Consider the following 12,956-nt stretch of genomic DNA (forward strand, 5'->3'; position numbering starts at 1 on the left):
AAGTTGTTAACCACTTGAGCTCTGGAAGATTTTTCCCACATTATTATTATTATTTTTATTATTATTATTATTATTATTATTATTATTATACAGGATTTATATAGTGCAAACAGTTTGCTCAGTGCTTTACAGTATAACGGAAACAATACAGCAACAATACAGTTCAGTACAAGAGGGACAGGAGGGCCCTGCTCCTTGGAGCTTACAATCTAAGACCAGGCCATATTTTGCTATTCGGCACTGCACTACCTAAACTGACAATTACGTGGTCATGCAACACTGTACCCAAATGAAATCTATATAATTTTTGCCCACACAAATAGAGTTTTTCTATGGTGGTATTTGATCAACTCTTTTTATTTTTTATTATATAAATGAAAAAAGACTGAAAACTTATATTTTTTTATTTTCTGCTATAAACATATCCAATTTGTGTGTGTGTGTGTGTGTGTGTGTGTGTGTGTGTGTGTGTGTGTGTGTGTGTAAGATGTGTATGAGTTTTAAATGTTTTTTTTTTCTTGATTGTTGGCTTTTTTTTATTGTGATGTACTTATTTATAAATTATTTAAAATTAATAAAAAGAATTAATAACAATAAAACATATCCAATTAAAAAATAAAATTTCTTAATAAAGTTATAAATGTATTCTGCTACATGTCCTTGGTAAAAAAAAATCCCATAAGTGTATATTATTTGGTTTACAAATGATGGCAAATACAATGGAATTTTTTTTTTCTTTAATACTAGTAATGGCGACGATCAGCGACTTATAGTGGGACTGTGATAGTGCGAGGGCAATCTGACACTTTATGGGAACTAACTGCCACTGACACAGTGGTACAGTGATCAGTGCAAAAAATATACATTGTCACTGTACTATTGACACTGGTTGGGAAGGGCTTAATATTTAGGAGCAATCAAAGGGTTAACTGTGTGCCTAACAATGTTTACTGTGTGTACTGTGTGCTGTTTTTACTCCCTGTTTTGTAGGGAGAAAAAAAACAGCATATCACTGCTGTCTGTAGTAGAGCCCTGTGTTGTTTACCAATACAGGGCTCTCTTCTGTCATTCGCTCAGCTGATCAGCGGGTCCTGGTCATAAATCAATAACTGGGACCTGCTAATCGGCTAGTACTGTAGCGAATGACAGCACATCAGGGGAGGCGGGCGCATGCACCTGCCCCTTACATGGAAATCCCAGTTCATGTACATGTACATGATCTGGCACAGGAGAGCCACGGGCTGGCAGTATATCTGCATGGCCCGGTCGGCGAAGCTCGGTGAAAATATGGCGGCCAGACTGTTGAAGAAAAGACGAACAAAATTGGAATATTGAAGAAAAAAAAAAGAAATTAAAGTGGGTGAAAACCTCAGACATGACATATGAACAAAGCATATCCCTTTATAGAATATACGTTTCTCAATTAAGAGCACCAAGTGTAATTTCTGTCTGCTGTCTTGTTCCTCTGCTATCTGCATAAGTCACTTCTGACAAGTTTTCCTGACACCAAGAGAAAAAAGGTGACAGGGAGGCACCTCCAGCACACAGCCTATGATTGACAGCATCAGCTCTGTTCCTGTGTGCTGTATGGAGGGGGGAGGGGTGTCCCGTCCCTCCAATTAGCTTTCACTAAGTTCTGCATAATGTAACTTCAGCTCCCCACCCAATGCTTTTTGAAAGCTCAGGCAAGCTGTATAAATTTGGTACTTTGAATGGATGTTGAGAATAGTGGGGGCTGCAAGTAGACAGGTACAACTTGTGTAGGAAGATTTGTTTAATTCTCTATACATCTCCTGAGGCCAGTCACGTCACTGGGAATAAGTAGGGGTTTATTTTATGGAAAAATATATTGGGTCCATTAAATATAACTGATTGAAGATGGTGTAACCCCTTTCTGCCCACATTCTGCTTATTAAAGTATAGGTATGGCGATGTTTACCTGGTTACATTGGTCCAAGCTGGTATACCTATGAGATTCCCATGGAAGCTGAAAAATTACAGTAATTGCCACTAGCTTCCAGGGTACAGCTGTCCTGCTGCTTAGTAAACACAGGAGGCTGCCCACTTGGCACCATTCAGAGAAGTCTTGGCATTTTCTCAATAAATTCAAAATGTTCTCAGATTGGATGAGTTGGAGAGCATGAATCATCGCCCCACCTCTCCACCTTGTCCAATTGGAGAATGCTTTGCACTCATTTGGAAAGTGTTTGTTCACAATGCAGCAGGATAGCTGCTCAGCTTGGGACCTGGAAGCTAGTGGAGATCAATGGAGTAGCAGAGCCTCTACAGTTATTTCCAGCTTCCACAGGGATCCCAAAGATATGGAATATACACTACCAGGGGCGGACTGACAACTCATAGGGCCCCCGGGCAATAGGGGATCATGGGGCCCCTGTGTCCTTGCCCAAACTCAAAAAAGCCTATGAAAAAGGTACCAGGGGCATCTCATGGGGCCCCCTACTGACCCCGGGCCCTCGGGCAGTGGCAAAGTTTCCAAATGGTCAGTCCGCCCGTTGTACACTACTGTGCAAAAGTTTTAGGCAGGTGTGAAAAAATGCTGTAAATTAAGAATGTAAATAGAAGTAATAGTTTAACAAAATTAACAAAATCGGAAGTAAATGAACATATGTATGTGACCATTCTTTACGTTCAAAACAGCATCAATTCTTCGAGGTACCCTTGCATGCCGTTTTTAAAGGAACGCGGCAGGTAGGTTGGTGCAAACATCTCAGAGCAATAACTACTGATCTTCTGTGGATGTAGGATGCCTCAGATTCTTCTGTCTTTTCATGTAAACCCAGACAGACTCCATGATGTTAAGATCAGGCTCTGTGGGGGCCAAACCATCACTTCCTGGGCTACTTGTTCTTCTTTACACTGAAGATAGTTCTTAATGACATTGGCTGTATCTTTGGGGATCATTGTTCTGCTGCAGAATAAATTTGGAGCCAATCACACACCTATTTGATGGTATGGCATGATGGATAAGTATCTGCTTGTATTTCTCAGTATTGAAGACACCATTGATCCTGACCAAATGCAGCCCCAAACTTGCAAGGAACCTCCACCAAGCTTCACTGTTGCCTGCAGACACTTATTATTGTACCACTCTCCAACCCTTCAGGAACATACTGCCTCCTGCTACAGCCAAATATTTCAAATTTTAACTCATTAGTCAACAGCACCTACTGCCATGTTTTTCTGCATAGTTGAGTCGCCTTGTTTCCACTTCTGGGGTATGGCTTTTTGGCCACAATTCTTCCTCGAAAACCACTTCTGGCCAGACTTCTCCGGACAGTAGATGAGTGTACCTGGGTCCAGAGGCGGACTGACAATTCACGAGGCCCCCGGGCAATAGGGGATCATGGGGCCCCTGTGTCCTTGTCCAAACTCAAAAAAGCCTATGAAAAAGGTACCAAGGGCATCTCATGGGGCCCCCTACTGACCTCGGGCCCTCGGGCAGTGCCCGAGTTTCCAAATGGTTAGTCTGCCCCTGCCTGGATCCCACTGGTTTCTCCCAGTTTTGTACTAATTGCGCTACTGGACATCTTCAGATGTTGAAGGGAAGTAAGTATGATGTGTCTTTCATCAGCTACATTAAGTTTCCTTGGTCTTGATCACTTTTTAGAGGGTGTTTGACAGGCAGTGAGGAGGCAAGAAAAGCCCTAAAATTCCACACCACTATGCCCCAGTTGTGGTTGTGGAGCTTTTGTGGTGAGGACCCATTCACTTAGTTCTTCCTGCTGAACATGCTTTGCAGCAGCATTTGTATATCCCCATATGTCTGTCTTTTCAGGGGACAACAAAAATGGAGTTCAACCACCTATCTTTACTGCCCCCAAGTGTAAATTAGGCATAAGATCCACACTAAAAACAAAACGTCAGGCTTTGGGGGTTAAAATCCTACGTATCACCTTTTTTGCTTATTTCTGATTAAAGGCACCAACAGATGTTCAATTATTTTTTAAATGTTTGACTTTATTAAGACAATTTATTAAGAATTTATTATTGTGAATTTATTAAGAGAAAATAAGCCATTCTCTTTTCAATGAAACGTTCCCCTTAGCTTAGTAAATGAGATTCTTGCAAAGTGAATTTTCATCCTTGCAAAGGGAATTCCCATAGCATTCATTAAACTAAGGGAACATTTCCTGTCCAATATTATCTAAATATATATATATACAGTCAGGTCCATAAATATTGGGACATCTACACAATTCTAACATTTTTGGCTCTATGCACCACCACAATGGATTTGAAATGAAACGAACAAGATGTGCTTTAACTGCAGACTGTTAGCTTTAATTTGAGGGTATTAACATCCAAATCAAGTGAACGGTGTAGGAATTACAACAGTTTGCATATGTGCCTCCCACTTATTAAGGAACCAAAAGTAATGGGACAGAATAATAATCATAAATCAAACTTTCACTTTTTAATACTTGGTTGCAAATCCTTTGCAGTCAATTACAGCCTGAAGTCTGGAATGCATAGACATCACCAGATGCTGGGTTTCATCCCTGGTGATGCTCTGCCAGGCCTCTACTGCAACTGTCTTCAGTTCCTGCTTGTTCTTGGGGCATTTTCCCTTCAGTTTTGTCTTCAGCAAGTAAAATGCATGCTCAATCGGATTCAGGTCAGGTGATTGACTTGGCCATTGCATAACATTCCACTTTTTTCCCTTAAAAAACTCTTTGGTTGCTTTTGCAGTATGCTTTGGGTCATTGTCCATCTGCACTGTGAAGCGGCGTCCAATGAGTTCTGAAGCATTTGGCTGAATATGAGCAGATAATATTGCCCGAAACACTTCAGAATTCATCCGGCTGCTTCTGTCAGCAGTCACATCATCAATAAATACAAGAGAACCAGTTCCATTGGCAGCCATACATGCCCACGCCATGACACTACCACCACCATGCTTCACTGATGAGGTGGTATGCTTAGGATCATGAGCGGTTCCTTTCCTTCTCCATACTCTTCTCTTCCCATCACTCTGGTACAAGTTGATCTCGGTCTCATCTGTCCATAAGATGTTGTTCCAGAACTTTGAAGGCTTTTTTAGATGTCGTTTGGCAAACTCTAATCTGGCCTTCCTGTTTTTGAGGCTCACCAATGGTTTACATCTTGTGGTGAACCTTCTGTATTCACTCTGGTGAAGTCTTCTCTTGATTGGTGACTTTGACACACATACACCTACCTCCTGGAGAGTGTTCTTGATCTGGCCAACTGTTGTGAAGGGTGTTTTCTTCACCAGGGAAAGAATTATTTGGTCATCCACCACAGTTGTTTTCCGTGGTCTTCCGGGTCTTTTGGTGTTTCTGAGCTCACTGGTGCATTCCTTCTTTTTAAGAATGTTCCAAACAGTTGTTTTGGCCACGCCTAATGTTTTTGCTATCTCTCTGATGGGTTTGTTTTGTTTTTTCAGCCTAATGATGGCTTGCTTCACTGATAGTGACAGCTCTTTGGATCTCATCTTGAGAGTTGACAGCAACAGATTCCAAATGCAAATAGCACACTTGAAATGAACTCTGGACCTTTTATCTGCTCATTGTAATTGGGATAATGAGGAAATAACACACACCTGGCCATGGAACGGCTGAGAAGCCAATTGTCCCATTACTTTTGGTCCTTTAATAAGTGGGAGGCACATATACAAACTGTTGTAATTCCTACACCGTTCACCTGATTTGGATGTAAATACCCTCAAATTAAAGCTGACAGTCTGCAGTTAAAGCACATCTTGTTTGTTTCATTTCAAATCCATTGTGGTGGTGTATAGAGCCAAAAATGTTAGAATTGTGTCGATGTCCCAATATTTATGGACCTGACTGTATATATGTATATATACATACATGAGGTGTGTCCAGGAAGTAATAAGAATGATATTTTAAAAATTATTTTATTGAAAGATTTTACAATTGAACATTATCTCCTTCAAAGTATGCCACGTGTGAATGTACACAACGCTCCCAGTGAGTTTTCCATTCTTCATGGCATCCCTGGAAGTGTTCAAGTGAGATTGCATTCAGAGCCCGCGTAGTAGCTCTTTGAACGTTGTCAACACTACCAAAGTGGTGTCCTTTCAAACCCTTCCCCATCTTTGGGAATATGAAAAAGTTGAAAGGAGTCAAGTTGGGGGTGTAGAGTGGGGAAGCACCATGATGTGTTTTTCTGCCCAAAACTCTCTGAAAGCCAAAGCACTGTGACTCTGTGCATTGTCATGATGAATGATCCAAGTTGAGCCAATCTCAGAACGCACACAAAAAATTATTTGTCTCCAGTGACCAAGAACATCCAGGTAAATTCTTTGATTCACAGTTTGACCAGTAGGTACAAATTCCTTATGGACAATTCCAAGTGAATAAACAAAAAACAAACAATAACCATTGATTTGGCTTTTGATTTGCTCATTCGAACTTTCCTGGGGCGAGGTGAAGTGAGTGTGTCCCATTCTGAACATTGTTTCCTCATCTCGGGATCATACTCTAAAAACCAAGGATTCATCTCCCGTGATTATTTAACTCAGGCTCACTTTCCAAATGGGCCAACAGGTTGTGGCAAACAAGTTGACAGTGTTCCTTCTGATCAAGTTAGAAGTGCTTTGGAACAAGTTTTGCGTGTGCTTTTCTCATGTTCAAAACCTGAGTTACAATTTCATGAACAATTGACTTGGTAATTCCTGTTTCCTCTGCAATCATTCTGTTATTGAGCCATCAGTCATGGTTGAGAGCAGACCACACTGCATCCACATTCTGTTCCATTTTTGATGAAGAGGGGTGTCCTGTTCCTTGTTTGTATTCAACACCTCATCCTTGTGTAGATAATAGCACAGCCTCTCCATAAGCTTTCCTCACCATTTCCAAAGTTTCTGATGCACTTTTGCCCAATTTCTTAATAGAAAGTACTTGAACAGGGTGTCACAATAAAATGTTTCAACTCTGACATGACTGGAATGCAACTGATCAGCGTTCTAACGTATACCCCAAGTGGCCAGCTTCTCCCTTCACAGAGCCCTTCTCGAGTGTAGGAACTTCATTCTCATATTCTGGACACACCTTTTGGATGAATTAGAGCGGAGACTGCAAACCAGGCCTTTTCATCCAACATCAGTGCCTGACCTCACAAATGAGCTTCTGGAAGAATGGTCAAACATTCCCATAGACACACTCCTAAACCTTGAGGACAGCCTTCCCAGAAGAGTTGAAGCTGTTATAGCTGCAAAGGTTGGACCAACTCAATATTGAACCCTATGGACTAATACTGGAATACCATTAAAGTTCATGTGAGTGTAAAGGCAGGCCGACCAATACTGTTGGCAATATAGTGTATATTATATACAGTGTTTAGCATAAATGAGTACACCCCAACAGATTTACTTTCCTTTCAGAATCAACATTTTCTATGGGATACTACTACATAATACTCCCACAAATGTGGGCCATTGGCTGCAAACAAGATTTGTTAATTCGCACACATTTTTTCCTAACAAATTAATTCAAGACTATGTTGCAAAAATGAATACACCCCAGTGAAAGTCTTAGGAGCAAAGCTAAATTTTAGACAACAAAATCATAATTAACAAGAATTCAACTACAGGTGAGTCTAATTATTTATTAAACAGGTATCCAGCAGACAGTTGATTATAAAAGGGTGTTACTTAACAAAGATAACCCCTCCCATTTCATGCTGTCAGCAATGGCACCACATGGAAGAGAAATGTCAAACGGCCTGAGAAAGAAAATAATTTATTTACACAAGAAAGGTGAAGGCTACAAGGAGATCAGCAAGGATTCACATATCGGAATACTGTAGCAAAAGTGATACAACAATTTAACAAAGATGGAACTGCAACCATCTCACAGTGACGTCCAGGCCATCCAAGGAAGTCAACAGCTTGACAGGAGCATCTTCTGATGAGAAGAGTTGAATAAAATCACCATGCACGTTCACTGCAGTTAGCTAAAGATATAGAAAGCCAAACTGGGGTGATTGTTTCTTGTGACACAATATGGCATACACTGCAGAGGAATGGCATACATGGGTGTCGTCCATGAAGGAAGCCTCCCCTAAAGCCCATGAACAAAAAAGCCCACCTATAATTTGCCAGGGCCTATGCTGAAAAAGAAGAAGACTACTGGAACTCTGTACTCTGGAGTGATGAGACCAAGATAAATGGTTTGGAACTGATGGCTTCAAAACTGTATGGCGTCGTAAAGGTGAGGAGTACAAAGAAAAATGCATGGTGCCTAGAGTGAAACATGGTGGTGGCAGTGTCCTTCTGTGGGGTTGCATGAGTGCTGCTGGTGTCAGGGAGCTGCATTTTATTGATGGTATCATGAATTCACAGATGTACTGCTCTATATTGAAAGAGAAGATGCTACCATCACTCTTGCCCTTGCCCTTAGCCGTCGTGCACTTTTTCAACATGAAAATGATCCAAAACACACATCTAAGGCCACTGTTGAATTTCTGTAAAAGAACAGAGTGAAAGTGATTCAGTGGCTAAGTACGTCTCCTCATCAGAACCCAATTGAACACCTATAGGGAATTCTGAAGAGACATCACTCTCCATCCAGCATCCAGGCTCTAAAAGAGGTCATTCTTGAAGAATGGAAAAAAAGATCGATGTTGCAATATGTCACCAACTTGTTCATTCAATGCCTAGAAGACATTGTGCTGTCCTTACAAATCATGGAGGTCAAACAAAATATTAGATGTAGTAGTTTTGTTGTAGGGTGTATTGATTTTTGCAGCAACTAATTTCAGTAAAACCGAAGATTTTGTAATCTAAGTTATATTGATAACCCTACTTTCATGTAAGGAGCTAAACAAATGTTCTATAAAACTCAGTTTTGTCAAAATTATGAAAATTGTTCTTGTGTTCATTGAGATATTGATTAAAATTGTACTTTTCAAAAGGGGTGTACTCATTTATGCTGCACACTGTATATATACACTGCTCAGAAAAAACACCCCCTTAGCATTTCTGGCTGTGGATATCTTGAATCTCCAGATGATTCATGAAGCATTTACGTCCTGGAATTCATATGCCCTTAGCTCAGGCATGCAGACAGCAGGGCACTTGCCTGAGAAAACTCTTCCTCCCCAATTGGGATACATGACCTCGTTTTCCTAGGCCTGAAAACCAGGAAGTAACTGAAGATATATATATATGTATACATATGTATGTATGTAGTATATATATATATATATATATATATATATATATATATATACTGCTCAAAAGATTTAAAGGAACACTTTGAAAACACATCATATCTCAATGGGGAAAATCTCCTGCTGGATATCTATACTGGTATGGACTGGGTAATGTGTTAGGAACGTAAGGATGCCCTGTCATTTGATGGAAATGAAAATTATCAACCTACAGAGGACTGAATTGAAAGCCACCCCAAAAATCAAAGTGAAAAAATGATGCAGCAGGCTAGTCCATTTTGCTGAAATTTCATTGCAGCAACTCAAAATGGTCCTCAGTAGATAGTATGGCCCCCACGTGCTTGTATACATTCCTAACAATGTCAGGGCGTGCTCCTAATATAGGGCAGTCTATAAATATATATATATATATATATATATATATATATATATATATACAGTTGCAAGAAAAAGTATGTGAACCCCTTGGGATTACGTGGAGTTTTGCATGAATTGGGCATAAAATGTGCTCTGAACGTCATCTAAGTCACAACAATAGAAGAACACAGTCTGCTAAACATAATACTACACAAACATTAGATGTTGCCATGGTTTAATTGCACATAACATGTAAAGATTCACAGTGCAGGGAGGAAAAAGTATGTGAGGCCCTAGCTTAATGACTTCTCCCAGAGCTAATTGGAGCCAGGAGTGAGCCAACCTTGACTCCAATCAGTGTGATGATATTGGATGTGTTGCTGACAGCTGTCCTGCCCTTAAAACACACACACCTGTTTTGGGTTTACTGGTTTCAAGAAGCACTGTCTGATGTGAACCATGCCTCGCAGAAAAGAGCTCTCAGAAGACCTACGATCAAGAATTGTTGACCGAAAAATGATATCCCAGAGCAGGGGCGGACTGACAACTCATGGGGCCCCCGGGCAATAGGGGATCATGGGGCCCCTGTGTCCTTGCCCAAACTCAAAAAAGCCTATGAAAAAGGTACCAGGGGTATCTCATGGGGCCCCCTACTGACCCCGGGCCCTCGGGCAGTGCCCGAGTTTCCAAATGGTCAGTCCGCCCCTGTCCCAGAGATGTTCTATTGGATTTAGGTCAGGCGAGCATGGGAGCCTTTCAATGGTATCAATTCCTTCATCCTACAGGAACTGCCTGCACTGCATACTCTCTCTCTCTCTCTCTCTCTCTCTCTCTCTCTCTCTATATATATGTATATTACATATACTTTAGCATATACTGTTTATAAATATATATATATAATGAATTGGTGCAGATTATTTGCACATTTTATATGATACATGCATTAATGGAGTTAGGAAAGTAGGGGTAAGGTTGGTGTTGCAAGGTATTAAATCCTTCCCCATCTGAAAATCAATTTCTATCTTTTCTGTAAACCTGGCTGCCTTCTATTTAGTGTTGTGTTGATTTTCGTATTGCTATATGGTTGCCTTCTGCAGCCCTGGGGTAGATAAATGGCATATCTTGTGTGATGAAAGGGAATCTGACAATGAATACAATAATCATGCTGGCGGCATCACCAATGAAAACTGTATTGTGTTTCTGTGTTGACGATAACACATAATTCATGATATTCCATAACAATCTCCATAAGTGTTAACAGGCAGTTAAGTGGCAAATAATGCATTCAATTTGTATTTGTGTTTTGCTTCAGCTGTATACCACAGTTGACAGACATAATAGGCTGGCGCGTTTGCCGTAGTTCAACCTTAAATCCTTTTAAAATTCAGAACCTGCGCCAAATGGCAGCTTTTTTCGTCTTTGATGGAAAGAAAAAGTTTCCAGAAGTGCAAGTTCTCTGTACCCAATTTAGTTTCACAAAAGTTTAGAACTGCTTGCTGCGATCCAGAGGTCACTGAGAATTATCATCTTTCTGTAGATGGCTAACAGCCAGTCGTATTTAGTTGCTACACTTTGTAGTGCCGGCAAGCCAGGAGAGAATTTGTCTCAGATTTTCGTCATCTATTTGTGACAGTGCACGATGGCGCACGCTGTGCCAGCTGGCCCGATTCCTTCTGTGACTCCATTTTTTGTCATCTGCTCATTTTATAATTTCATCAATTAGACTTTGCGGGTGAACAAGGTTGCATTCCTAAGCAGACACCACTGAAAACCACTATTTAATTACTGGGTTTGCTAAGACACAGGAGCAGATGCCTAAGTGGTTATTTTTAGAACACGGGATAAACTGACTTTGTCACCAATCTTCCACTTTTGTTTTTATTAACTTGTAATTACATTACTTAAAAAGGTTGTAAACCCTTACCGTGCAGTGATACACATAGATGGATCAAATACTCCTACATGAGTTGTACCAGTTTATCTGTTGTTTCTCTTATCTACATCATTTCAAAGTTCAGAATTTATACAGCTTGTCTGAGCTTTCAGAAAACAGGGGGTGGAGAGCTGATGTGAAACACTGCAATTAAGTAATTATATTACTTAAAAAGGTTGTAAACCCTTAACATGAAGTGATACACATAGATGGATCAAATAATTCTGCATAGGTTGTACCTGTTTATCTGCAGTATTCTCTTTTCTACATTATTATTATTATACAGTATTTATAAAGCACCGATAGTTCACTCAGTGCTGTACATTACAAAGGGGGACAGAACATGTAACAGAACAATAACAATACAATGCAAAACATGAGGGGATTGAGGGCCCTGCTCTTTCGAGCTTACAATCTAGGAGGGAGGGGATGGTGGCACAGGAGGAGATAGCTGTGGGGGATGGAGTGGTAAGAAGAGTGGAGGAGGTTGGCAAGTTAGCAGGGGGTGGGGTAGGCTTCCCTGAAGAGATGGGTTTTCAGGGTGCACCTAAAGGAGAGGAGAGTAGATGATAATCTGATGGGTTGGGGCAGGGAGTTCCAGAGGATGGGTGACACCCTGGAGAAGTCCTGGAGGTGGGCATGGGAGGAGGAGACCAGGGAACTAGAGAGAAGGAGGTCTTGTGAGGAGCGGAGTGTGCATGCTGGGCGGTACTTGGATATTAGGCAGTGATGTAGTTTGGGGCAGTATGGTGGCACAGGAGGAGATAGCTGTGGGGGATGGAGTGGTAGGAAGAGTGGAGGAGGTCAACATTCAGCTTGTCTGAGCTATCAAAAAACAGGGGGTGGAGGACTGAAGTGAAACACTGCAGAGCCAAGTGAGGAGAGCTCTAAGAGCTGATTGGAGGGAAGGGACACACACCCTTCACACAGCACACAGAAACAGAGCTGAGCTTACCAATCACAGGCTGTGTGCTGGAGATCCCTCCCTTGTCCCAATTTTTTCTTCTTGGTGTTAGGAAGACTTGGCAGAAGTGATTAATGAGAAACTACATAAAAACACTGCTAGTTACAGACTCCACCAGAATATTGTTTTTTTTTAATATGTATTCATTTTAGAAAATACAATACTTTGTAAAGGGGCGGTGGCCAGGGGCATACAATCGTTTCTTTCTTCAACATAGACATTTCTAAAAACAGAAAAAAGCATACCACACTCCACAGGTCCCGAGTAGCAACCCCCAAAGGGGAGTACCCATCAATAAACAGATCGGTTGGTAACAATAGTGACTGTCTCCATAAAAATGCATACGCTCCATATGTAGAATTACAAAACTTGATCATTCACAGTCCTCTTTGAGGGGAACATGCTTTGTATCATGTATGTAGTGTCTGCCAGACAAAGGTACCATGGATAAAGGATATAATGGAATCCCATAGATATGTGCAATGGTGTAGTCCAGGGGAGGGTACTGTAAGCTGTAAAGGCCTC

This window comes from Staurois parvus, unplaced genomic scaffold, assembly GCF_062004578.1.
Source record: "Staurois parvus isolate SC_StPar_1 unplaced genomic scaffold, SC_StPar_1.0 ptg000708l, whole genome shotgun sequence".
NCBI lineage: Eukaryota > Metazoa > Chordata > Amphibia > Anura > Ranidae > Staurois > Staurois parvus.